The 27,349-nt window shown below is 36.1% G+C and overlaps 1 protein-coding gene across 1 annotated transcript in view; it reads left to right on the forward strand.

Annotated features, from left to right (window-relative positions):
- GBE1 (1,4-alpha-glucan branching enzyme 1) overlaps positions 1-27,349 on the forward strand; it is a 268,030-nt gene that overhangs the window by 195,726 nt on the left and 44,955 nt on the right.

Below are 27,349 nucleotides of genomic sequence, written 5' to 3' on the forward strand. Positions count from 1 at the left end.
TGACTTTCCTGTTTGGGAGACTGCACTGTGCTTACCAGGCTGCAGGCCAAGTTCCCTGAGTGAACTTTGCAGGCATTATATCCATAAGTAAAATCAGCCTCATTTTCTTAAAAGCAACTGGTCCTCCCTGACTCAAAGAACATTGTTCAGGGATCCCTGGGTGGCGCAGCGGTTTGGCGCCTGCCTTTGGCCCAGGGCGCGATCCTGGAGACCCGGGATCGAATCCCACGTCGGGCTCCCGGTGCATGGAGCCTGCTTCTCCCTCTGCCTGTGTCTCTGCCTCTCTCTCTGTGTGTGACTATCATAAATAAATTTAAAAATGTAAAAAAAAAAAAAAAAAAAAAAAAAAAGAACATTGTTCACAAATACAGCCATTCCAGTAAGGCCTTACTTGCACAATCAATTCATTGAATTATATCCTGATAAAAAATAGGGCCTATGAACCTGTATAAATATGTCTCCATGGAAAGTAAGGAGAAATGGGAGTTTAGTGAGTGATTTTTTTAATGTTTCATTTCATTTACAAATGCAATTCATTTAGTTGTTACAATCTAAGATGGCTTAAAAAGACTAGACCACTCTCTTTCACCATACACAAAGATAAACTCAAAATGGATGAAAGATTCTAAATGTGAGACAAGGTTCCATCAAAATCCTAGAGAAGAATACAGGCAACACCCTTTTAGAACTCAGCCACAGTAACTTCTTGCAAGATACATCCACAAAGGCAAGAGAAACAAAAGCAAAAATGAACTATTGGGACTTCATCAAGATAAGAAGCTTTTGCACAGCAAAGGATACAGTTAACAAAACTAAAAGACAACCTACAGAATGGGAGAAGATATTTGCAAATGACATATCAGATAAAGGACTAGTTTCCCAGATCTATAAAGAACTTATTAAACTCAACAGCCAAAAAACAAACAATCCAATCATGCAATGGGCAGAAGACATGAACAGAAATTTCACCAAAGAATACCTACACATGGCCAGCAAGCACATGAGGAAATGCTCTGCATCACTTGCCATCAGGGAAATACAAATCAAAACCACAATGAGATACCACCTCACACCAGTGAGAATGGGGAAAATTAACAAGGCAGGAAACCACAAATGTTGGAGAGGATGCGGAGAAAAGGGAACCCTCTTACACTGTTGGTGGGAATGTGAACTGGTGCAGCCACTCTGGAAAACTGTGTGGAGGTTCTTCAAAGAGTTAAAAATAGACCTGCCCTACCACCCAGCAATTGCACTGCTGGGGATTTACCCCAAAGATTCAGATGCAATGAAACGCCGGGACACCTGCACCCCGATGTTTCTAGCAGCAATGGCCACTATAGCCAAACTGTGGAAGGAGCCTCGGTGTCCAACGAAAGATGAATGGATAAAGATGATGTGGTTTATGTATACAATGGAATATTACTCAGCTATTAGAAATGACAGATACCCACCATTTGCTTCAACGTGGATGGAACTGGAGGGTATTATGCTGAGTGAAGTAAGTCAATTGGAGGAGGACAAACATTATATGGTCTCATTCATTTGGGGAATATAAATAATAGTGAAAGGGAATATAAGGGAAGGGAGAAGAAATGTGTGGGAAATATCAGAAAGGGAGACAGAACGTAAAGACTGCTAACTCTGGGAAACGAACTAGGGGTGGTGGAAGGGGAGGAGGGCGGGGGGTGGGAGTGAATGGGTGACGGGCACTGGGGGTTATTCTGTATGTTGGTAAATTGAACACCAATAAAAAATAAAATAAAATAAAAAGAAAGAAAGAAACTGAAAGGTCTCCCTTGTATGTGTGGAAACTAAAACAGTTTTCTAAACAGAGAACTAAAATAAAGCCGCTGAGTTTATGCAGTCAGTCCTACATCGTTAATTCCCAAAACCCACTGCATTCAAGAATTCTAGTAATCTTGGGATGTCTGGCTGGCTCAGTGAGTAGAGCACATGACTCTTGACCTCAGGGTTATTGAGTGTGAACCCCACACTGGGCATGGAGCCTACTTAAAAAAAATAATTGAAAAGAAAAAAAAGATCCTTTAAAAAAAAAAAATTCTAGTAATCTTGACTCAATTTACTGCTTTGCCTGGAAGTTTGTAGGCAGTCATCTCGGTGGTGGGGGGAGAGTGTCAGTAGTTGGAAGGAGTTAATAAAGTCCTTTTCCTGAGACTGTCCTTTTTGTTGAAGAACATTTCTGGCCTATATGTAGCATGTAAGAGAACCTGTAGGCAAGCACTTGACAGATTTAATAGCCGAGTTAAATTAATATTGATAACTTCTAAATAAGAAAGGTCCAATATAAATTTATAATAAGAATTATTTCCCCTAATCTAATCTAATCTAATCTAATCACTAGAGTTTGTTTTATTTTACTATTTGCTCATTAAACATAAGAAAGATAGAAAGAGTCTTGGTGTATATTCTATGAGGGTAAAAATGGGTCATGGACAGCTAAGACATTAACAAATCTCAGTAACTTCATAAACTTTGTGAAATATTTTTATTAATGATCACTTTTTTTAATAAATTTATTTTTTATTGGTGTTCAATTTACCAACATACAGAATAACACCCAGTTCTCATCCCGTCAAGTGCCCCCCTCAGTGCCCGTCATCCATTCACCCCCACCCCCCGCCCTCCTCCCCTTCCACCACCCCTAGTTCATTTCCCAGAGTTAGGAGTCTTTATGTTGTCTCCCTTTCTGAAATTTCCTACCCATTTCTTCTCTCTTCCCTTATATTTATTCCCTTTCACTATTATTTATATTCCCCAAATGAATGAGAACATATAATGTTTGTCCTTCTCCAATTAACTTACTTCACTCAGCATAATACCCTCCAGTTCCATCCACGTTGAAGCAAATGGTGGGTATTTGTCTTTTCTAATGGCTGAGTAATATTCCAGTTTATACATAAACCACATCTTCTTTATCCATTCATCTTTCGATGGACACCGAGGCTCCTTCCACAGTTTGGCTATTGTGGACATTGCTGCTAGAAACATTGGGGTGCAGGTGTCCCAGCGTTTCATTGCATCTGAATCTTTGGGGTAAATCCCCAACAGTGCAATTGCTGGGTCGTAGGGCAGGTCTATTTTTAACTCTTTGAGGAACCTCCACACAGTTTTCCAGAGTGGCTGCACCAGGTCACATTCCCACCAACAGTGCAAGAGGGTTCCCTTTTCTCTGCATCCTCTCCAACATTTGTGGTTTCCTGCCTTGTTAATTTTCCCCATTCTCACTGGTGTGAGGTGGTATCTCATTGTGGTTTTGATTTGTATTTCCCTGATGGCAAGTGATGCAGAGCATTTTCTCATGTGCATGTTGGCCATGTCTATGTCTTCCTCTGTGAGTTTTCTGTTCATGTCTTTTGCCCATTTCATGATTGGATTGTTTGTTTCTTTGGTGTTGAGTTTAATAAGTTCTTTATAGATCTGGGAAACTAGTCCTTTATCTGATATGTCATTTGCAAATATCTTCTCCCATTCTGTAGGTTGTCTTTGAGTTTTGTTGACTGTATCCTTTGCTGTGCAAAAGCTTCTTATCTTGATGAAGTCCCAATAGTTCATTTTTGCTTTTGTTTCTTTTGCCTTCGTAGATGTATCTTGCAAGAAGTTACTGAGTTCAAAAAGGGTGTTGCCTGTGTTCTTCTCTAGGATTTTGATGGAATCTTGTCTCACATTTAGATCTTTCATCCATTTTGAGTTTATCTTTGTGTATGGTGAAAGAGAGTGGTCTAGTTTCATTCTTCTGCATTGTGGATGTACCAATTTTCCCAGCACCATTTATTGAAGAGACTGTCCTTCTTCCAGTGGATAGTCTTTCCTCCTTTATCGAATATTAGTTGACCATAAAGTTCAGGGTCCACTTCTGGGTTCTCTATTCTGTTCCACTGATCTATGTGTCTGTTTTTGTGCCAGTACCACACTGTCTTGATGACCACAGCTTTGTAGTACAACCTGAAATCTGGCATTGTGATGCCCCCAGATATGGTTTTCTTTTTTAAAATTCCCCTGGCTATTCGGGGTCTTTTCTGATTCCACACAAATCTTAAAATAATTTGTTCTAACTCTCTGAAGAAAGTCCATGGCATTTTGATAGGGATTGCATATTAATGATCACCTTAACTGTATATATTCCATCTAAGGCAGGCTGAGCATGTGTTCCGTTTTGGAAACTCTTCCCATAGTAACAATAGATAGATAGCAATAAATAAACATCATTATTTCTACCATCTCTTTCTATAAGGTCTATTCAATGAGCATATATGTGATATCAAATATAATCTTGAGATTATTCTTTGATGTAGGACTGAGAGATCTCTGAAGTTTATCTTTTATCCTTAAAACAAATGGCTCCTAATATTTAACACCAATATAACATCTTTTTTTTATTCCTTCTGCTTATTATCTTATCTAAACCTAGCATTTCTCTTTTTTTTTCTAGCATTTCTCTATACTTTAAAATCAATAATCCTCAAATAGCTCTATAATTTCTGATTATTGATGTTGTTTATGAAGTTTAATATTTCCCTATGAGCTATCATGACTTTAAATATTTTTTTTCTCCATTTCCTGATCATGACACTGTCCTGCTTAATGACTTCAATGACTAGTGTCCTCCAGCTGACCTGTAAGTCTCACATGAATGGTCTCCTGTAGATCACTCTGCTCCAGCCAAGCAAGCCTTCTTTCAGTTCATTGAATGTACCAAACTCCTTCCACTATGAGCTCCATACATTTGCAGTTCTCCTTTCTTAGAAACATTCCATTCAAACACTCCCTCCCATACCTGACCAAATTCTTTTATCTGCAAATCTCATTTCTTGGGGGAAGCTTTTCCTAAGGCCTCAGGCTATGTTAGTTTTCCCTGTTACACATTATTATATTACTCTATACTTCCTTTTCATGGCACTTAACAAAATTATATTTGAAAAACTATTAAATATATGACTCATATTTAAAACTCAATGAAAATAGGGATTATCTGTATCTTATTTACTATAATATCTCCAAGAACTAGTAGCAACTGTCACAGTATCTAGCACATCACAAGGTTTTCACATTTTTCTAAAAAAGGTTATCAGGTAGATGTATATATATGCAATAAATAGTTAAATATATATATATAAAATATTACCTTGTAATATTTTTAGCAGTAGTTCATTAGCTGCAATCACCAGTTGTAGTTATAAGCAGACTAATTTTTTTCAAGTGGCATATAAGAAATTAATATTTAAAAGATCAATTTAAGAAATTTTCAAGACTGAGGAACAACCTGGTTGTTTATTCATGTTGCAGGCATTTTAAACTTGTTAGCTTTCTGGAACTTTATTTTTATTTTTCTTTAGTAGAGGAAGAATGAGTTAAGGGAAGAAAACACATTTTTATAGTTTTTTTATTAAAACATGTTTATATAAATTCATTAGGCACTTAGATATGTGTTCTCTTCATAACAAATCATTAAGATCAATACTGATTTTCTCAGAATGATACCAGTTTGGCTGATTTGTTTTGTTTTGCTTGTTTTTTGTCTTATATATTCCTAATTTTGAGTTTCAAAAAAATTCTTTCACTCTGGCTAAGGCAGAGGAATATTTGCTGTGATTTTTTTGTTTCCTAGATTATTTTATTTGGCTGTGAATAAATACATTTATATTTCTTATTCTTCTCCCATGTAGTCATCTGAAAGATCAAATAATGGAGAGGCGAGCAGGGATGGCTACATTATTTTTATATTTTTATATCATTGATCATACGAGAGTTAAAATAAAAAATATGAATAAAAGTAAATTTATATTGATGTGGCATTCTATACTTTCTAAAGCACTTTCATATGCATCTTCTAACTTAATCTTTATAGCTTTTTTTTCTTTACATCATGTCTTTGTTCAAAAGAAGCCTTGTGGAAAAGTTAGAGGAGTACTAAGGTCTGCTAGGTGAACGTCCGAAGTCACATTTTGCCAATACTGCAATTTGTAAGGGTAAAGGGACACGTGATATGTTGTACAGCTACAAAATACAGCAGCTGGTTGGTTGTCTTTTTCTTATGTCCAATTTGAGAAAATTTTTAAAAAATTCTTATATCAATATGTAGATTAGCTACCAAAGTCTAACTAATGAAGATTTTTTAGGAAAAGATAGAGCAGAGTGGTTAAGAAAACGAAGTGGGACTCCAAGACTTCTAGCTACGTGACTTGGGTAGGATACATTGCCATCCTGGGCCTTTGTTTGCCCAGTGATAAAATGGAGTACTGCCTGCCACAGAGGACTATTTTGAGGGTGAAATGAGTTAATATGGTTACAAGACTCAGAATACTGCCAAGCACATAGCTCATAGTTAACTTTTATTTAAATTAAGTTGAATTTAAAATTAAATTTACTATTAGCTATTTTTAATATTATTAATTATTCCATTAAATAAATAGGTCCTGAGTGTTGATGTTCCAATTCCATCTAATAGAATTTCTTTAGAATCTTGCCTAATGGTATATTGTTTAATGTAAAAGTTTCTTAAAATGTTTAATTCATTTCATTTTTTTTAAACATTTTATTTATTTATTCATGAGAGACACAGAAAGAGAGAGAGAGAGAGAGAGAGGCAGAGACACAGACACAGATTTGAGGGAGATGCAGGCTCCATGCAGAGAGCCCAATCTGGGACTCGATCCCAGAACCTCAGGATCACGCCCTGAGCCGAAGGCAGGCGCTAAACCGCTGAGCCACCCAGGAATCCCTTAATTCATTTCATTTTTAAAACATGAGTAAATGTAATAATCCTTTGTTAGAAATCAAAGGACACTTTCCAAGTTGATATATGTGGTAAATTAAACCATTTCTATAGTGAGCCTCACTAAGAGTGAATATCACTTCTTTTGTTTTTAATTCATAGTGACATTTACTGAATGTTGCTGCCAAAACCCCTTACTTAGCTTTCATGTCCAATGAAGTCCGAGGGTTACCTCAGCTAGTTTCCATTTCTAGATGACTTCTAGGATATATATTTGATCAGTTAGCATTTATTATGTATCTGCTATGTGGTATTCATGTGTTAATCTGTGTAGGCATTAGATAAAATTTAATAGGTTTTTCTGGCATACCTGTACAGAGAATTTCTATATACACAGAAACAGAGAGAAAAAGAAGGCAGATTGACTCAAATGCAATTTTAAAAATTTGAGTTATATATCGATTTAAACTATAAATCTAACATATGCATAACACATTCTAGAAAGCGTTCTAACACAATTTATAAAATTCCTTCATGCTTCAGACATGTAAATGTATCTACTATGTACCAAGTATCACTAAGTGGCAGATATTCTGAGGTGAAAAACAGTTCTTGCCCTCCAGGTCTCAAAATCCAAAAGGGAATAGAGACAAGTAAGCAGACAAGTATCTTTTTACTAGTACATGCCCTAGATACTATGACAGGGATAAGTAGAAAATGTCATATAAATATGTAGGAAACTGGATTAGGAGATTGGTGGTGGAACTTATGAGCAACTTCAGTTAGACAAATGTAGAATACAAAGGCACAAGGAAGCCTGGCAATGAAATCAGAAAGTCAGATAGGAATAGAACTAACATACCAGAGTGAGATTGAAGTCATTTGGAAATATTAAACTTCAAATAAATGAAAAAAGTGGGATCTAAGGAAACAAATTTTAATGGTCATTTGTTGATTAGAAAGTTGAATGAAAAAATGTGGTTGTCATCACTTTAACATATCATGAATCCTTCGGTAAGAAAGACCGGGTGTTGATGACTGAATGGCTTTATGGTTTACCTTCTTCTGTATTTATAACTAAATATGTGGTTATGTCTTGCTCCCCTTTGTAAACACAGGTTACTTAAGAATGTTTAATAGATGGCTAAAAATAAATATAACATAAAAAATATCTGCTGTACACATAGGATAACCTCACTAATATATGTTCATTGCATGTGGATAAACTCCTAAAGCCATTCAAAGGAGAAGAAAATGAGGATAGGGATATATTTTGATCAGATTTCTAGTAACTACTTGGTTATGCTGGAAGTAATGCTATTTCCAAATGCAGTCACTGGAAACGAGAGTAGTCACAGTACTTCATCATGTGACTCATCAGGAATTGCTATAAAGAGGTGTGGCCAGGCAAGCATGTGGGGTACTATATCTACTAGGGAAGAAGTACTGATAACAATGGTCCCCCTTAGGTTCTGCTTTCTGCAGTTTCAGTTTACCACCCAGTTAACTTGGATCCAGATGCAGATGATCCTCTTTCTGACCTGTGGTTAGAGAATCAGTAGTAGCCTAAGCTATGTCACATTGCTTAAGTCATTCACTTCACTTCATCTGTAGTGTAGACATTTTATCATCTCACACCATCACAAGAAGAAAAAGAGTAGATACACTACAATGAGATTTATTGAGAGAGAGAGAACACTTTTACATTGTTTTATTATGGCATATTATTATAATTCTATTTATTATTTATTTTTGTTAATCTGTTACTATACCTAATTTATGAATTAAACTTCATTATAGATTTGAATGTATGTATAAGAATAGTATGTATAGTATATATAGGGTTTGAGACTATCTGTGATTTCAGGGGTTTTTGGAGAATATCCCCATAAATAAGGAAAGACTACTAGAGTATTTCATATAATGCCAAAATAATGGCATTGATACTGTTTTTTATTAAAGACTGTTTAGAATTCTGGAAAAAGAAGAAACAACATTTCACTAATTTAAATATAAAATATATAAACATTTTACAATACCAACTAGGGCAAAAATTAAAATCTAAGCCTTAAGCACATCTCTGGCAGGTTTAAAATACTGGCAGACAAAGCAGAATGAAATTTTAAGAATCAGGTATCCAAACAAAATGAAAAAAAAATCCATCATAATTTTGAAAATGACAATATCATTTAATAGTTTTTTAAATGTAAATTTAAAAAAGAAACTGCATTAAAATGTCCCCATCCCTGAGTTTCAAGTTGGCTTTTGTGAAAATGTTGTGGCTTTTCAGAAAGCTCTTTGTAACCCCATCCTAAGTGTAGGCAGTGGTACAGAGAAAGTTACACCGAACAACTAACTCCAGATATTTTCTTCATCCTCAGGTAATCAAGTGTTTTATCTAATAACTTTAAGAAAATCCTTTTAAATAACTTTTTTGGGGGGTAGAGAATGCAAATCCTTTTACTGAGAACTTTTATTGAGAAGTGCCAGTTTTGTTTCAAAGAAAGTTGTTTCGTTTCCCCCCTGATTTGACTTCATCTTCTTTAGTTTTATCACATATAGATAGACATTCAAATGCAGAGTGAATGCATCACTTTCAGTACTGTCATGTTCACAATCCACTTGTTCAGAAAGCCTTTGAACTAAAGTAAGAATTATTCCTGCAACAGAAGCTTTGCTTTCTCGGTTGTCATTTTCTTTCCTCCTCTTGGGGATAGAGTTATAGAAGAACATTTTCTAAATGAGTACACCTTCATTCAACTTGAAATATTAATGCTGCATATAACTCTCAAAACATAAATGATTCAAATTTCTCATTTAAAAAATACTGAACTAGCAAAGTTAAATCAACAAAAGTGGTAATGTTTCACTAATATAGCACAATAGTCCAGAAAACTGAAAACTCATGTCATAATCATAAAACACATATTCTCCATGACATCAGATGTTAATGCCTAAACTGAAATGTCAAAAATAATCTGGAATCAGTGGGACTCATTGATTCATTTGCTCATTCATTCATTCAAATTAAACTCATTTTCATTTCAGTTTCTGGATACAGGTATAGGGTAGTTATAAGTGGAGTTGTATGAAAGCGAAGAAGTTCAGGTTTGATAGCTTTATATTCTCAAGTGAGGTCATCATCTGGGAGTGGAAGGAATAACTGATGCTTGGGGAAAAAAAGTAGAAGCATGAAATAAACCACTCCAGATATGAAAATACTAGGAAACCATAGTAGGACGTCTAGGTAATATTGAATCAAGGTTGTAAATTGCATCAGCCTTTTGATTGTGTGACTTTTTTCTAGAAGGCATGTTTAATCAAAAATAGGAATTTTGTCAGGCATCTGTCAAAAAGAAGGACACATTTTGAAGGTATTAGGAAAAGAAACTCACATAATCTAGAACCAGTAAGCAACTGGTTCTTAAAATTGCACATTGAAATAACCTGTGGAGTTTAAAAAACAAACAAACAAACTAGAAATTGTGATTGAATTAGTGTTGGACATAGCCTGGGCTTTGGAATTTTTAAAAGATTCTCAGGCGATTCTTAAGGCTACGATGTGAAGAGAATTCCAAGATGACATAAAAGATACAGGAAAGTCCCCTGGTTCTAGGACAGAAACCATAGAAGGCACATGAGGAGGACGCAGGGGGAAGAGGCCAGCTGGGACAGATGGTGGTGTGTCATGGGTGCCAACTGTCAATCAATGACCAGAAGGCTAGACTTGGATTTCCTAGAAGTAAACAAAGCAGGATTGGGGCTACTTCTGGAGTTTTCCTGGTTGGTATTAAGAAGCTTTCTCAAATACATTTTTATCAATAGATAAAATTTAAATCAGCAGCATTTTATGCTTTTCTTAAACTACTTGCTCTATTTACGAACAAACTAAAATCATGAGAATAGAGAACAAACTCTATTTTGTCCATAATGTGGGTCATCTGATAGGTGCACATGTGTTTTTACTACTTTCTTGTTTAGGAATCTCATTACCGTGATGTTATTCTAGTTTCTGTAATGAATGATACCTGTGGAGAAAGAGGCATAATTACAAACTGGCAATTTTCTCTCTCAGCAGTATAATGAAATCTCTATGACTAAATTTGAAGGATTTTCTCAATATGATTATATTGTATTTTGACATTTGAAATTCTGGGGGACATTCTTTAATGAGTATGTCACATTCTCACTGAAGTCACTGGGAAAGTTGGATGGATTTTGTCCTAAATGTCCGTCTGCATCCAGTGATAGCTCCATTATGTTTCAGGGTCAAATGTGTGATCTTACTTCACATTTCCATCTATGATTGTTTAGTGTCAGACTTGTAAATCCTTTTTTTCTAGTAGATGGGAATACAATAAAAATTTAAATGCCTTCCTGCTAAGTGCTGGAATTGAAGCAGTTATAGGAAGACAAAATACACTCTCCTGAACAGTAGGAGTGCTAATTTTTGGCATTTTCTCATAGCTTGTTGAGGCAAGTTTACTGAATGTAACAGGACTAGTAAATGTCTATAAAACTGAGCTGTGAAAAACTGCAAAATTCTCAATATGAGCAGTTGTGAATGGCGTGAAGCCCTGTTAAAGTGCTCAAGAGACACAAGTAGCATCTATTTTAAATGGCATAGGACTTACAAGTAATGGCTCTGGTTTGATTCACAGCACACTGATAACCAGTATCAGCTGGCATTAGATGAGAACTTACCGTGAGTTTGACATTGTGCTAAGAGTTAAGGAAGTGCTGCTACAGTTACCTGGGGAGCTTTAAATACTGAAGCCTGAGCCCCACACCAACCATTTGAGTCAGGATCCCTCTTGTGAGGTTCTAGCAGTAGTAGTTTTTAAAAATCTCACCCAGTGATTTTAATATGTGGACCTACTACATAGAGATCCACTCCATCGATGGAGGGAAATATAAAAAACAAAAACACCGGGACAGAAATAGATCTAGAATCACTGGAAGTTAGCAGATGGAATCTCCTCTTCGTCTCCCCATGTGACTTAAATGCCCTCCTTAGTACTGGATGTGTTCTTTCTGCCAGGTTACTTTTCATAAAAGAACCTTCAAATCTTTGCTGACAATCAGAACCTAGAAGCGGAGTCACTTTCGAGAAATCATGTGTTAAACTAGTAGGGAATGTTTCTGATGTAACTTAATCTACCTTTTTCTCTGGCCTGCTCACATTGATCAAATTGAATACATCACACCTTTACAATAGGAAAAGGGTCTACTAAAAATCTGAATGTTGAGAGGAAAAAAGAAGCAACTGAACCTAACTCTCTGTCCTTAATTCTTTCAGCCTTGGTCTCAGGGTAGGATACTTGTATGGTCCCTGCATTTCTTCTTTTGGGATGTGTGTGGTTGTCTCTGGCCCTCAATGTGTGCGTGTTAATGGCTCCTCCTGAACTGCTATTCAGCAGGATGACCTCCTACTGAAGTTCCAAAGAAAGAGAGCAGTGGGATGGGACCCACCACAGCTTTTCATCTAAGCAAGGTCCATGCATCTGGTCTGCTGCCTCTAAGCCTCTAAAAGCAGGAACTTTCTCTTTGGTTTATTTCTGTAAAAGCCTGCCAGAAAAGTGGAGATAATAATTATTGCTATTAGTTTCTCATCTTCATTATAAAGACCTGTTGGTAAAATAATTTTTTTTTCTGTGCAGGACATGCAAAACCCATTCTATATGATCCCTCACATGTCACAGATTTTAAACCAAAACCTACCATCTAGGGCATTGATTTTTCTCCTAGTGAAGGTATATCATCATATCATCATAAAGAAATAAAAGCCCTATATACTGGAAAGCACTTGTTTTTTTTGTTTTGTTTTTTTGTTTTTTTTTCTTTTCAGCTCTGTCTCTTCAAGATGAGGTCATCAAAAATAGGAATTTGTACCTGGAGGCTGCAGAGCATATTTCCTAATCTAACAAAATGATAAAGTGGGATTGGATCTTAGAATAAGCTACATGAAGAGAGTGCAATTTTTTCTAAAGTTAACATCTGAATTCTTTGCTCTTAGGCCAGCACACACACAAACACACACACACACATGCACATGCACACTGCAGATATATGTGCACACATATGCAAAACATAGACACACCATCGATTGGACTCACTTTTACATAGCCCTGGATTAAGGAGACCCATAGTATGTAAACCTCACCAGCTCCATTGCTGAGTTATAAACAGTTGCATTTGTAGTACTTTAGCAATTTTTGGAAATGTTTAGAAATACAGAAATTTTATCAAACCTTCTTTATTTATTACCAAGCATTTTGGAAGAACTCCAGAGCCTCACTTCATGAACTTCAGTATCTCACAGAAGCTTCTCCTAAATCCAGAAAGTCAGCTAGGTCCAGGATCCTCTGTCAAATAGCTTGTCTTCCTAAGGAAGGAAAAATAGGATGTTATGCTAGGAGATGTGAGTAAAAATAAATTAATATGTAACAGGCATTATACCTAGCCCTGAATTCTTTTTTTTTTCTTTAAGATTTTGTTTATTTATTCATGAGAGACACAGAGAGAGAGGTAGGGACACAGGCAGAGGGAGAAGCAAGCTCCATGCAGGGAGCCCGACGTGGGACTCGATCCCAGGACTCCAGGATCACGCCCTGGGCTGAAGGCGGCGCTAAACCGCTGAGCCACCCAGGCTGCCCAGCCCTGAGTTCCTAATTCAGTCTTACATCTTCAACCAAACTTCCTCCCAATCTAATTCCAAAGACCCATTTGAGTGATAAGCTCATCTCATTGGTGGAATCATCCTAAATGAGATGCCAGTGAATGAATAGTATCGCACTCACTCCAACCCATCCCATGGTGTGTATTTTCTTCATGCTTTCCTAGTATTTCTTCTGTGGTGTTGGGCTCTTGGATTATTTTTTACCTTCACTGATTCTCTCCTTTCTAGTTTCACTGTGTACTAAGTTTCATTATTTGGCTCACAGTCTCTTAGAAGTTTCCATAGGTTTCTAGAGGTTATCAAGAAAACCACAGATTTTCTTTCCAAAAAGAATTGATCAGGGAGTATTTTTAGCTAAAAGAGTACATGCTGATTCTTCCAGTATTATTCAAGCAGGCTGTAAAGATCCTTGTGACCATAGGATACAAAATGTGATTGATTCTACATTGCCAGAGCTGGTGAGCTATATGGTTGTCATCTTTTAAAATGTGATTGTGAGTGCTCTAAACACAAATAATCTGCTCTGGCAACCTTTCTCCTGAGCCACTTGCCAACAGGAGACAAGAATTTAGAAAATAAATTCCTCTGCCTCTAAAACTTTAAATCATTATCTGAGTCTTACCTTGCCCCAGCTCACTCCCAAAACAAAGCAGAAAGATGAACTATACACAATAATCTCAGTTAATAGTAGAGAAGAGTAATTTATAATTTCTGAGTTCCTTGGAAAACATAATTTTTTTTTACTTTTTTACTGGAGAAACTTAAGTTTCTCTTTTGGGAATATATTTTCGGTGAGCATTTGGGGAATGCAGATTGTTTGTGTGATCTGTCTTAATTTTTCATGCTATTGTCAAATTAGTATCTTTGAGCGTACTGTTCTTAAAATAGCTACGTCTGTAATATTTACCCTGTGCAAGGCAGTATGCTAATTGCTTTATTTATTATATCTCATTTAAATTGAGTTGCAGCCCTGAGAAGTAAGAATGATTCCCTTCATTTTGCACATGAGGAAAATGAAGATAAATCTTTAATACAGAAGTCAGAATTTGAACCTCGGTCTATCTGCCTCCAAAACACACCATCCCATATAAGCCAACATTATTATTTTATCTGAAATGAGTGCTAAGATTGTCTGTGGTATTAGCAAATTTCTAACTAGAGATATCCACGAAGAAGAGATGAATCAAAGAGGAAAACAGCAAAATAAATTTTGTATTGTGTAGTGATCTGTAACATGAATCAAAGGAGAAAGTGACTTATTGCCAAAGTTTGAGCCAGTCTTACAAATCACTTATTAGTCCTCTTTGCTTATTCTTACTGCTGGGTCAGGCACTAGCCAAGGACCTGAGTAAGCAAGAGAAGACCTAGCCATTCACTCAAGGGGTCCATGTCCAGGAAAGAGACAAACAAAGCAGACAGACATGTGTCATCTTCACAATCTGCACAGAGCACATTCTAGAAGACACTGAACTGATACTCAGGAAAGGAGTAGGTTTGGGCTGTCAGAGAAGGCTTACTGCAGTGGCTTGAGTTCAGACTATCCCTTTCTCCTCTATCCTGATACCTCACTGGACTGGTACCTACACAAAGCTGAGAAGGTGAGACAGAATAAGGGACCCATTAATTTAGAACATGAATGATGAGAGAGAAGGCTATAGACGGGAGCAGAGGCCAGGTTATAGAAAGCTACTGAAGGGTTTTATAGGAGATTGACAGAGTCAGAGCCACAGTTTAGATATGTTACTCAACTAAAAATGTGAAAGATAGATTTGAAGGGGCAGTCACCTCAAACTAAATATAGCACTGCAAGATTTTCTGCTACTGGAATTCTTTAAAATTGGTATAAAATTGCAGGTCTAAATTCTTTCCACACTGTTCACATAACTCCATAAATTGAATATATTTAAATTTATTTTATGGGTTCAAAATCATTTATTTTTTTAAGTAAGATTTTTCTTAAGATTATGGGGAAAATAAAGTCACCATTTTTTAGGGTCACACAGATACTAAGATCCAGCTGATTATGAACCAAAATGAAAGCGATATTTAGTGGTTAACTCTGCCTAAATTATGTAATACAAGATAAAAATAACATTATATTATTTAGGCAAGTTATTTTTACACTCCTCTCTCTCTCTCTCTCTCTCTCTCTCTCTCTCTCCCTCTTATGTAACCAAACACTTGAATGCTGAATATTGGTTTGTTTGGAGTTTTTTTGTCCAATGTGGATTATGTAAGAGACATGTTTCTTTGAGCAAGTTTGAATCAACATATGCATTTTATTTCATAACTCAGAAATGATCCAGCTAATTAAGTAATTTTGAAAGTATAAAGTAGTATAGGTATAACTCATATTATACAGTAACTATCATTTGGAAATTTTTTCTTTAATATTGAGGTTATATAACAAATAATTTGAGGTATAAATGAAAATGATATTTTAAAGAATTCTGTGATATAGTCAAGAGTTATCACCTGATTTATCTTTCCTGAAAACACTTTCATACATTTGTTTAAAGTAGGTTGTACCTGTAGAAGCATAAATTACAAATGAAAAAGAGTAATATAGCTTTAAAGCAGAAATATAGCTTCTAATTATATTGTAGAAATGCCTACAATAATTATCTTCCCTTTAGAACTATATTTAAGAAATCTGTTGACAATTAACTAAAAAGCTTATGTGATTATTCTTGAAAATATAAGCCAACATTCAATTTTATAGAGGAATTTTATAGCTTGGGAGAAATAACCCAGAAACAAACCTTACAACTTTGCTTGCACACCATTGTCTAATAGACTCTTGACTTTACCTTTAATAAAAACAAATGATAGGTGTTTGAGCCTCATCAGCACACACAAAACCACTATCATTTGACACGTGCTGAGATGACCATTTTGTGTTGAAGAAATGAGATGAGAAAAATAAAAGTCTGAAAATCTAGATAATCCACACCTTTTTGATACTTTAACCATGTATACGTCATGCTTGATTATGTATGGGTCATGAGTTAAAGTTTCATGTTACACTTAGTAACAAACTGATAGCGTGGGTAAGTAAATTTATTGTGAGGTTGTTATACTGACTTATTGTCATGATCTTGCCTTCCCACCACACTAGTCAACCTTAATCACACCTTTCCACAAACAAAACATCTAGATATCTTGGATTATCATTAAAATCAATTATATACAGTTTAATAAAAAATATTAAATTATGTGGTTAAAAATTCACCCCACATCTTATATTGTCTTTCCTTTTTCTTTATTATAATGTGAAAATGCTGTGCACTTAAAAATATTTTTTTAAGGATCAGCTTAATTTTTTTTAAAGAATTTATTTATTCATGAGAGATACACAGAGAGACACAGAGACACAGGCAGAGGGAGAAGCAGGATCCTCACAGGGAGCCTGATGTGGGACTCCATCCCGGACCCCGGGATCACACCCTGAGCCAAAGGCAGGCATCCCAGATCAGCTTATTTTATCCCTAGCTTTAGACTTTAAAATAGTAGTATGATGTGGCTACTTAATTATTACATGTTGAGCAAATAAACATTTGTAACCCTGGTATAGTTTTAAAAATCCATTTATTGACTTTTTGAAAGACATTTTATTTCTTAAAGCCAGAGTCTTCTGAAAGCTATGCGAACTAATAATAATCTGTCTTTTAAGTAGGAGACTTAAATTCTGTGTATACGAATTCTCTTATAAATGAGACCGAATAAATATTAACAGAATAAATAAAAATAGTTGAACATATTTTTTTACCGACAAAATTGGAAAGCTACTACTATGATATTTGTTAGTCAATCTCAGTATTTTTGGATCCAGACCTTTACAACAGCTCTTCAAGAGAGCTTGATGGGGCTAAAATCCAGGGGCAGTGATCACATGGATGAGGTAGGATCCCTTTATATATTCTTTGAAGACGCATAATCAAACAATTTCTTGACTACCTGAGGCAGACAGCATGTACCTTCTATACATAGAGAATATGTGTACCCATTTCCAGGAAGATGTCTAGCTTCCTAGTTTCATAAACATGCCTTTACATGCATTCTCAGCAGGGGTGATATCACTGAAGGGGTATAAAAATCCATTATTAAGGGAGGGAAAACATAATTAATGATAATCTTATATATTTTGACAGTATTTGTCCTTCAGAGCATCACAGCATATAAACACCTCTGCATATAAACACCATCTGTAGTATTTAAATTTCATGGGGTGGAAGCTATTAGGAACAAAATGTCTGAAAAGGCTCCTCAGTGTGTGTGGAGTTGGGAGGGGAAGAGAAACAGTGGCAGAAAGGTTGGGAAACACTGAACACTTCTTCATTGTCACTTCTGGGGCTTCTCCTCAAGTAGTGCCCATCAGGTTCTGTTTCTTAAAATAGCATCTCAGAGATAATCATTTCCATTTTCCAGTTTGATGTGTAGTTTCTACTTTTAGTATAGACAGGTAAGATTTTAATCCTGGCTCAGCCATTCCCATGCAACTAGATGTTCTATTGTGTAAAATAAAACAAAGGCTTTGGCCTCATATTTTTCCCAGTAGGTATTGATGAGATCTTATTCCCTTGGAAAATATTTCTCAACTAACTATAAATGAACAAGTTTAGGTTTTAAATGTTTTTGAAAGTGTGGGGGGTGGGAAGGGGTGGGCAGGTCTTTCTGGGGCTGCCAGTTTACTTCCAACTTAATTCTTGTATTCTTCATGGCTTTTTTCTCCTTCCCTTACTAGCATCTGCTGCCACTGACTGAAGGAGGGCAAGAGTTGCCTGAGCAAATATAACATCAAAGGCCAATACAATTTAAGATAAAGAAAGGAAATTTTTAAATTCTAATTTTCCTTCCTGTAGACACCCATCATTTTTTTTTTTAGTAAAAGAAAAAGATATCCATTCATATTGAATCAGTTGACTTTAAGGTCACATGTTTAAATTGGAAGCAGTTCTAATATCTCTATATTATTATATGCATATTGTAAAACTTATTTACTTTCTTAGAGATGAAAATACTGTAATCATTGTACACATTAGCATTTAATATTGAAATCCACTTGTATAAACAGTTTTGTTCCCAATATCATTTTCTATCTATGTAAACTTGGTACATAAAATGCTTGTTTTCTTATGAGTCAAGAATATTTTCATAAGTGATACCTTGTTTTGTCTTGGAAAGATTAAGTATGAAAGGCAAGTATAATTATTATGACTTACTGGTAGAAAAAATCTTTTTGCATTTTAATAATTAGCAGCAATTTGCTCTTTTCTGACCTTAACACAAGATATTTTATACTGAGCAGCATTTCCTCTGCAAATTGGTGATACACATTAGCAACACCTAAGTAGTTTTTGTCTTTAAATTGTAGTTAAATGAAACAGTAAATATTTCCATTTATGATATGGCTAAACATGCAATGTCAACAGTAGGCATTGGACTGGATGTGTTTTTTTTTACCATGATTTTGATACACATTTAATTATCTTAATAATTATAATAAAATAACTAAGAAATGAATCTGAGAAAATATTAGAAACTTTAGAAACATTACTTAAAATGCACATTTTGCAAATTGAGAAATAGGTTACTAACATGTGAAGCTAATCTTTTATCTGTTTTCCCTCTACTTTGCCAGACTCCATTATGTAGTTACGTACGCTAACTCTGCTTTCTCATATTCAACACTCAGACCATTGCAGGTATCCTGCTATCTTCTCTACAAAGGGGGAAAATCTGGTTTCCAAGGTCATCATTGGCTTGCAGGTCTTTGCACCCACTCCCTGAACTCCCTTCTTTACCTGGTTTGGTTGACTTTCCTTGTGTTTTCCTTCCCTGCCTTCTCTGTTCTACCAACAGTGCCTCCCTGTCTCACACACTTCTTTTCATCTTGTTTCTCCTGCCATGTTCTCATTTGCTCCTTTGTCGTCCCAGGCCTCTATTATGTCGGCCCTATTCCTTATTTCTCAGAAAGCTCATCTACTTTTAGACTTTGGACATCCCTTTAAATAGATCATTCTCAAATCAACATCTGAAAATCCAACAAAACTTTTGCTCTAAACAACAAATATAAATTTTGAAACTATGTGCCTGAGATCTCTGCATGGTATCTTGTGGCTCCTCAAAATTACTGAACCCAAACTGAAATCATCCCCCCTACAAATTACAATGCCTTTTAAAATTATTATTACTATTAGTATCATTATCTTTTTCCAGTAACCGGTGTTTGAACTCTAAGACCCATTTCAGTTGTTCCTTTCTTTTCCTTATTCTTAACATTCAGCCAGTAGCTAAGTCACAGCATCCTTATTATCCATTTCCTTTTTTCTATATGCATTCCCACATGATTTTCTATGTATATTGCATTTGTTTAGACTTTTAAAGTTTTCAGGCATTTTCACATACATGATTTCACACAGTGACACCTGTGAAGTCAGTATCCTTTTTATAATGTCAATTTGAGGCAGTGTAACATAATGGTTGAGTTGAGGTTTGGAGACAGTCTGCCTAGATTCTGATCCTGGTTACTTTACTTCCTCATTGTTTCATCTTTGGCCCATTACTTGATCTTTCTGTACCTCATTCATAATCTCGAGAATAAGGATTATAATGATAACTATTTTATTTAGCACTTGTAAAGAATTAAAATATTTAATGATGGTAAGAGTTTTCAGTAATGTCTAACATGTACTAAATGTGTGATAAACTATATTATATTTGTAAGTTCTAACTATATTACAAGTAAGAGAAAGTTACAAGGTATCATAAGTGAGAAATTGAGTCCTAAAATTCATATCTTTTGTACCCATATCTCCTGCTTCCCATACTGTAATGACACATAATTTTGTCTATTTTCTAAAGAGAATTTTTTAATTTATTGGATGGCCTAATTTATAGTCAGAAAAGTGTTTGAAAGCCTAAATCCGAGCAATAGAATTTGTAGCTTTTTTTAAGTGACTTTTTTTTTATAAAGATTTTTATTTCTTTATTCATGAGAGACACACAGAGAGAGGCAGAGACATAGGCAGAGGGAGAAGCAGGCTCCATGCAGGGAGCCTGATGTAGGACTTGATCCCAGGACCCCGAGATCATGCCCTGAGCCAAAGGCAGACAGTCAACCGCTGAGCCACTCAGGCATCCCAGAATTTGTAGTTCTGTACGTCAGTTAGTAGATTTTACCTTTTTAATGTGTTATCACTCTGTGCTCCCACTATTCCTATAAACTTTTTATAATGGATCGCAAGAATAGCATTAAAGCAAATATGTATATATTCCTACATGGTTGTTTAGAATGTCTTCTAACTTATGAATATTTAAATATTCATGAGTCTTGACATCTGTCACTTGGAATGTTAAAAGCTTCTTTTTCCCCCCCAAATACCTGACACATTTAATGATTCTTTTTTTTTTTTTTTTTTTTTTCATTAAATGATTCTTTGTTCAGCTCCAAGAAGTTTGGGGAAAACTTTGACAGTTCATGAAGGATCCAGATATTATTGTGCCATAATTCTGGATGTTTATTTTAATCTTCTTTTTAGTATAGAGTCTCTTGGATATTTCTTTACCTTTTAGGCAAACTGTAGCATTTATTTCTAAATAGCTTTCTTTATGTTGTTTAAAATTTAATACAATATATTTGTTTCATACTGACTTTAATATGTTCTTTGGAAATAGCATATTTTATATTGTTTCTCTCTGCACTATACAAATACTTTATAACTTGAAGAATGGAGGTTCACTTAGATAGATATCTGTTACACCCTTAGGCTTTTTGGTACAGTTATGTTAAATTCACCCAATTGTATGCCTGTATGTACAAACATTTCACTGTACAGAATGAAAGGCACAAAACCAAAATGCTGCCCTTCCTGTATGGTCCAATCAAATTGCCAAGACACCCTTTCCTCCAAGGAAGCAGGAAGAGGAAAGAACAAAAAGTGAATATCTCCCATATATATCAGCTCTCTTAAAACAATCTTCTCATAACAATTCTGCTTGTATATCACTGGACGAAACTTAGATCCAGAGCCAAAAAGGAAAGTTAGAAAAATGTGTCTTTTCTTGAAAGCAGTTTAGAAAAAAATACAAACTGTTTCTCAGACTGAAGGAGAGATGTATTTCTAACATAGGAGATGACATTTAACCTGGTTGTTGAAGAATAGACAGGATTTCTAGAGGCAAAAACAAGCATTACAAGTCAAGGACTGACTAGAAAGAAGATGTACAGGCAGGAAACACTGGCCATGATCATATTACTTGGGTCATCTTTTTGATTGAAGCAAGATCTGTGTATTGGGAGATAAGGCTCAAAGGCACAGAAATGTCCTCAACCAGAGACAAATAATAAGTATCTCTAAATGGAATGGTTTAATGAAATTCTTGGATATAAATACAAAGCTGATCAAATTTATTGCTTTGTTTCTGTGTTCTCTTCTCTTTACCAAACTGTTTCTCTCATTTAGAATTTTAACTTTTATGGAAGTGCAGAGAATGATTTAAACCAATGGAAAATTTTCTGGTTTATATGGAGAGTGGAGGTGGCGGTAGTTTACATTGTATCAAATCTCTCTGGGACATTTGTGTATGATAATTTAACTTTTAAGACCTTAAAATTGTTTGTGTGGTTTTGAAGCCTCTCTTTTTTAATTGCCTTCAAAGACAGTTGATAGGCTAATTCATAACGTCCTTCTATTTTTGATATTCAAAATCAGGGTTAGCCAGAGCAAAGGGAGACACCTGAAGCAAGTCAGTGCAAATACTGAGAACTTTTCTTCTTACTCAGGGAAGAAGTTCACAGTGTTTCGCCGCAAGCCATCATGCTGCTCTGGAACTTTTTTCTCATTTATTTGGCACCAGTGGCCTGAGAGGAAGCAAGAGCTGACAGCAGGGAAGCAGAGAAGGCTAACTAGCTGTTGGCAGGAACTTGGAGCAATAGAAGCATCTTCCAAAGGCAAACTGATACTGGCCCTTTGATTAAGTTATAAGCAGGTAGTTAAGTCTCTCTACTAGGGGGTTGGAGTTGCTGACTACAGAAGAAAGGCTGTGGGAGATTGAAACCTAGGAAAGCTGTAGCAGGCTGTGTCTTGAAAGAGCCTGAGGTTCTTAGGCTCATCTATCTAGCCTGGAATGATATCAGGATTGAATTAACCTGATGTCAGTTATGCCATACAGAGGATTTAAGTGAACAGTTTCTTTCCAGTCATATTTCCTGTGGTTATATGCTTCCCCTTTAAATGTCTCTGCTTCGCTCTCAATAATCCATTAGGGAAATTTGTTACTCTCTATCACTATGTATGTTGGATGTGATAAAAGGAACTAACTCTGAGGCAGTGAGTGGTAGCTTATCCTAATTATAGGTAAATTTTAGGGAAAAATAGCACAATTCGACTCAATTACTAGATTTGGGGGTCTAAGCCTAAAGTTAGAATAGCCATAAAATCCCATGTGTATAATCAATTTTGTAGTCATACATATATTATTTTTCACATTCCTGTTTTCTTGTTTTCTACCACCAAAAAAGGTGTGGAGTCTTTCAGCTGGTGCCCTATTCACATGCAAAACTTTTACCCTTTTTACAATGCTGCCCATTAGCAAACCATTTTCTAAGGCATTTGCAATTTACTTGTGAAAAATGCAAATTCAGTTAGGATTGTATTAAATAACCTCGTTTTTTTTTTCTTTCCCACCATCTCTCTTCCTTAGTGTGGGTCATTCTCCCTCTTCTCCCCCTTAAAGAATACTCTGAGTCTTCTGCTTCATGCAGCATCAAAATGGTTTCAGAATGAAGGACAAAGTCCACCACTGTTGCTGTGAATTTTTTTAAGAAAATAATGTGTAGTTTTTAAGAAATTACTTTTGTCCAAAAATGACAGGTTTTCTCAATTTAGTCTTGTTTGTTTTGTTCATTTTTACTTGGTTTGATTATACTTTTATTATTTGTTTTAAATCAGAACCATGCCACAAAAATTGCATGAGGTCAAAGCACACATAGTAACATGAGCCCTTTGAAATTCTACCTCTTATTGGCGTGGCATTCAGAGTAGGAAAGCACCCAAGGAAGCCTCAAGAATACAGGACCCAAGTGACTATATTCTCTCTCCTGATTTACATCCCCTCTTCTCCCCACGTATCGATGGACTCCTCCTTTGCCCCCCTTTCTATCCTTTAGCACTTTCCTCTGTGTTTTTTAAAGCCCTCATTTTGCAATCAGTGAGGAAGCATCTGTTACACTTTCTTTGAGTCCTTCCCCTTTGTATTCAAAAATAAGCTAGAACTTTCCCTAAGTAGTATATAGTCTGCTATAGGAAGCAGACATGATTTCCTTCATTTTCTTCTTTCAACACGTGTTTAATAAATCCTCTAATGTGTGCCTACAATTACATAAAGTAGGCAGTAAGGATAAAAGATAAAAACATAGTGTGTCTATCCTCAGTTGAGTAGAGACAGGCAAAAGCAACGAACACACAAAAATCACACTATTTAATAATTGCTTTAATAACGAAAAAAATATACCTAAGTATAAGTGGAAACACAGACACCAAAGTTTTCCTGCAAGATTTTAAAAAGGCCTCATGGAGACCGAACAGCTGTAGCATGGAGTAATAACATCAAGATAGCAGAACATGCAAAGCACAAAGGGAGCACAGGTCCATAATAAATATACTTTATTTGTATACGTCATAGTAAAACTGGATATACATCTTTATATATCTTTTTATAGCTCTTTTATTATCTTCCCTAATGTCTATGTATTTGTAATAGGTTTCAGCTAATGTTGCTCCACTCAAGTACCTAGCGCCAGATACCATGGAAAGAATACAGACAAATCTAAGTTTGAATGCTGACTTTGAAACCTTGTACCTGCATAACTGTAGAATGTCGCATTACCTTCCTGATCTTTGTCTTAAAATGGGAATAATGTCCCCTCCCAAACTGAAGGGTTTTCGTGACTGTCATTTGAAATGCTAGAATTCTAGCCCAGAGTCCATGTACATAGAGGGCCCTCAAGAATTACTGTTGCTTTTATTATTTTAAGATAGTTTTATGATTTCATTTATTTAAAATGTTCTTCCATAGTCTTGGTTTAAATAAAAGCATTGTGAGATATATCATGACCCTTCCATATAATAAGGCTAATTCTTTAGTGTTTCCACTAAAACTGGTTTATAAGTGTGTCTTCATTTTTTACTGCATATATTTGCAATATAAAATTATTCTTATTTTGTACTTATGGACATTGATAGTTAAAAATGTTTTACATTTGCTTTATTTTGACAACCTTCTCATCAGTATGCTTGACCGGAGTATTTACTTCCTCTACTACCCTGTTCCTTGCTGATAGGAACTTACCATTTAAAGCAGTTATAATCTTGTAGATAAGTAAAGGGATTGATGGATTTGGCTGTGGTCCAAGCATAGTTCAAGTTGGAATTTTATTTTTTTTTCCAAAGTTCTCAGAGGTCATTTGGCCATTGCCTCAAGACTTTTTATGCATAATTTATCAAGGGGAAAACTGGGGAGAGCAGAACACAAGGAGGGTATTGACCAGCCTTGCTACAGTGGCTTTAACCTTTAGCAACGTTCCTGGCCTCTTACCACCTATCACAGGGTCGGAGGCATGGCTGGTAATGCCAGGTGGAGTGGGAGAACAGGTATACATGTGACTCAGGCCACCCCTGTCAAGGGGATGAAGAACTGGAACTTTATCATGTGTTTTATTTTATTCAAAATATTAGTTTGTAAATTTATTATAGGAATTTTAAGGAAACCTTATAGTGTACTAGTCTTAAGATATGGCCCGTATTATATACCATAAGACACCTCAGAATTCAAAATTCATGAATACAAAGTTTACTTATGATTAGGACAGACCATCCACTCCCAGGAATTTAGTTAAATACTACCTGTCATAATATCCTAGAATAAACAAAAAGGAAAAACAAAGCACTTCGCACTCACAACACAGTTTTCAATTTTTTAGTTTTGCCCCAAACATCACTGCCATTGCTTCCTTTCAGTTCATGAATGTTCCCTTATTACTCAGTGTATTTATTCTTTAGGTTTTACTTCAACTACCAGCTCCTATTACCACTGACCATCGTTTCTTCTTGGATCCTCTTCTCTCTCACTGGCCTTTTCTCCTCAGGCCTCCTTCCAGGCCTCTCTTCCTCTGCCCCACCTGCCATGGGAGGATTCTTGGGCTTTGTCCCACTCTACTCTTTCCTGCTTGCTCTTCCCAGGCAATTCCATCCACTCCCGGGGCATCAGTTACCCCACAGGTTTGTAAAAGCCACTACGTGCCTAGTATGCAAAGGTGTTTTTTGTTTCTTAACACCACAAGTAATTTCTAGAATTCCAAGATGGACTTTCTAAGACGGCCATTCCCCTGCCGCCTGCATACCAGGCAGAGTTCTAGGCCTGTCCTCTCTACTTTTCTGTGCCACCATCTCAATGCCTTCACATCTTCTTCTTCTTCTTCTATTTTTTTTTTTTTTTAAGATTTTATTTATTCACTTGAGGGAGAGAGCATGAAGGGGGGTTTGATGCAGAGGGAGAAGCAGGCTCCATGCTGAGTGTAGCACTGACCTGGGGCTGGGCCCCAGGACCCTGGGATCATGACCTGAGTCAAAGGCAGACCCTTAACTGACTCAGCTACCCAGGCGCCTCCACATCTTTATGTGGTTAGAGGCATGAACATGAGATTTACTAGTATTCTCGCCTTTCCGCCCCTACAAACCCTTAGTTGTTTTTACTTTTATCCTGTCTTTCGAGCCCTCTCCTCCATACCCTCTCAAAAGGAAATAGGTATGTTTATACTTGTTCAATTCTGCCTCTCTCCCCTATTAGATTATAAGCATTATGAGGGCAGGGATCATGCTGACCTACATCAAACAGGTTGTCTGACACGCAGGATGCACTTCAGTACTTCTGAAGTTATAATCTTTTATTATAGTTGTGCATATGACCAATAGAGCAAGTCCTAGGGCTCAGAATATAATAAATGACTTGTACTTTTTAAAGGAGGAATGTGCACGAGACGGACCCCACAAGAGAACCTGGAGACCTAGAGACCAAAACGTTTGATTTCAAAATAGTCTTTCGGGAGGGTCACCTGGGGGGCTCAGCGGTGGAGCGTCTACCTTCGGCTCAGGTCGTGATCCTGGGGTCCTGGGATCGAGTCTCATATTGGGCTCCCTGCAGGGAGCCTGCTTCTCTCTCTGCCTATGTCTCTGCCTCTCTGTGTCTCTCATGAATTAATTAATTATATAATTAATTTTTAAAAAATAGTCTTCAGGATATTAAGAGGAATAGGCATTGAAGTTTGTTTTTACTGTTCTCATCAGGACTGTCATACACATATGTACATGCACACACATATATATTCTTACACAAATCTATGTTTAATATTTAAAGTGCATATGTAGATATACTTGATATCAACAATGAGTTACTGCAAGTCCACAGCACAGAGGCAGTGGTAGACTTTAATGTTTAAGCTCTCAGCAGCACTGATGAGTTTTGTTTTGCTTGCCTCAGGTGACAGGCCACCTTTATGTCATCTTCTTTATCTGAGTTATTTTGTTTCTATTTCTCAAAAGAGATGATGTTAGCTCTTTAACAGCTGTAGAGGGAATAATCCAACTTTAACAAATATTAAGGCAGCCCCTGTTGTAGGTTTAGTGTAGTAGGAGCATACTATGGAGGAAACAAAAAAAAATTAGGTGTGGCCCCTGCTCAGAGCCATATTAATCAGTATCAAAAGTGGGTCAGAGGAATGATAGCAAGTTGATTTTTCTAAAAAGGAATACCACAGTCTCTGATTTGGAAAAATATTCTATGTTGTGCCCCACCCTTTGAAGAGTTGAACACCCAGTAAAAGACTAGAGGAAAACCAAAGCATTTGATTTGAAAACAGATACTTCCTTTTAAGAGTT

The sequence above is a fragment of the Canis lupus genome, chromosome 31 (assembly GCF_003254725.2).
Source record: "Canis lupus dingo isolate Sandy chromosome 31, ASM325472v2, whole genome shotgun sequence".
NCBI lineage: Eukaryota > Metazoa > Chordata > Mammalia > Carnivora > Canidae > Canis > Canis lupus.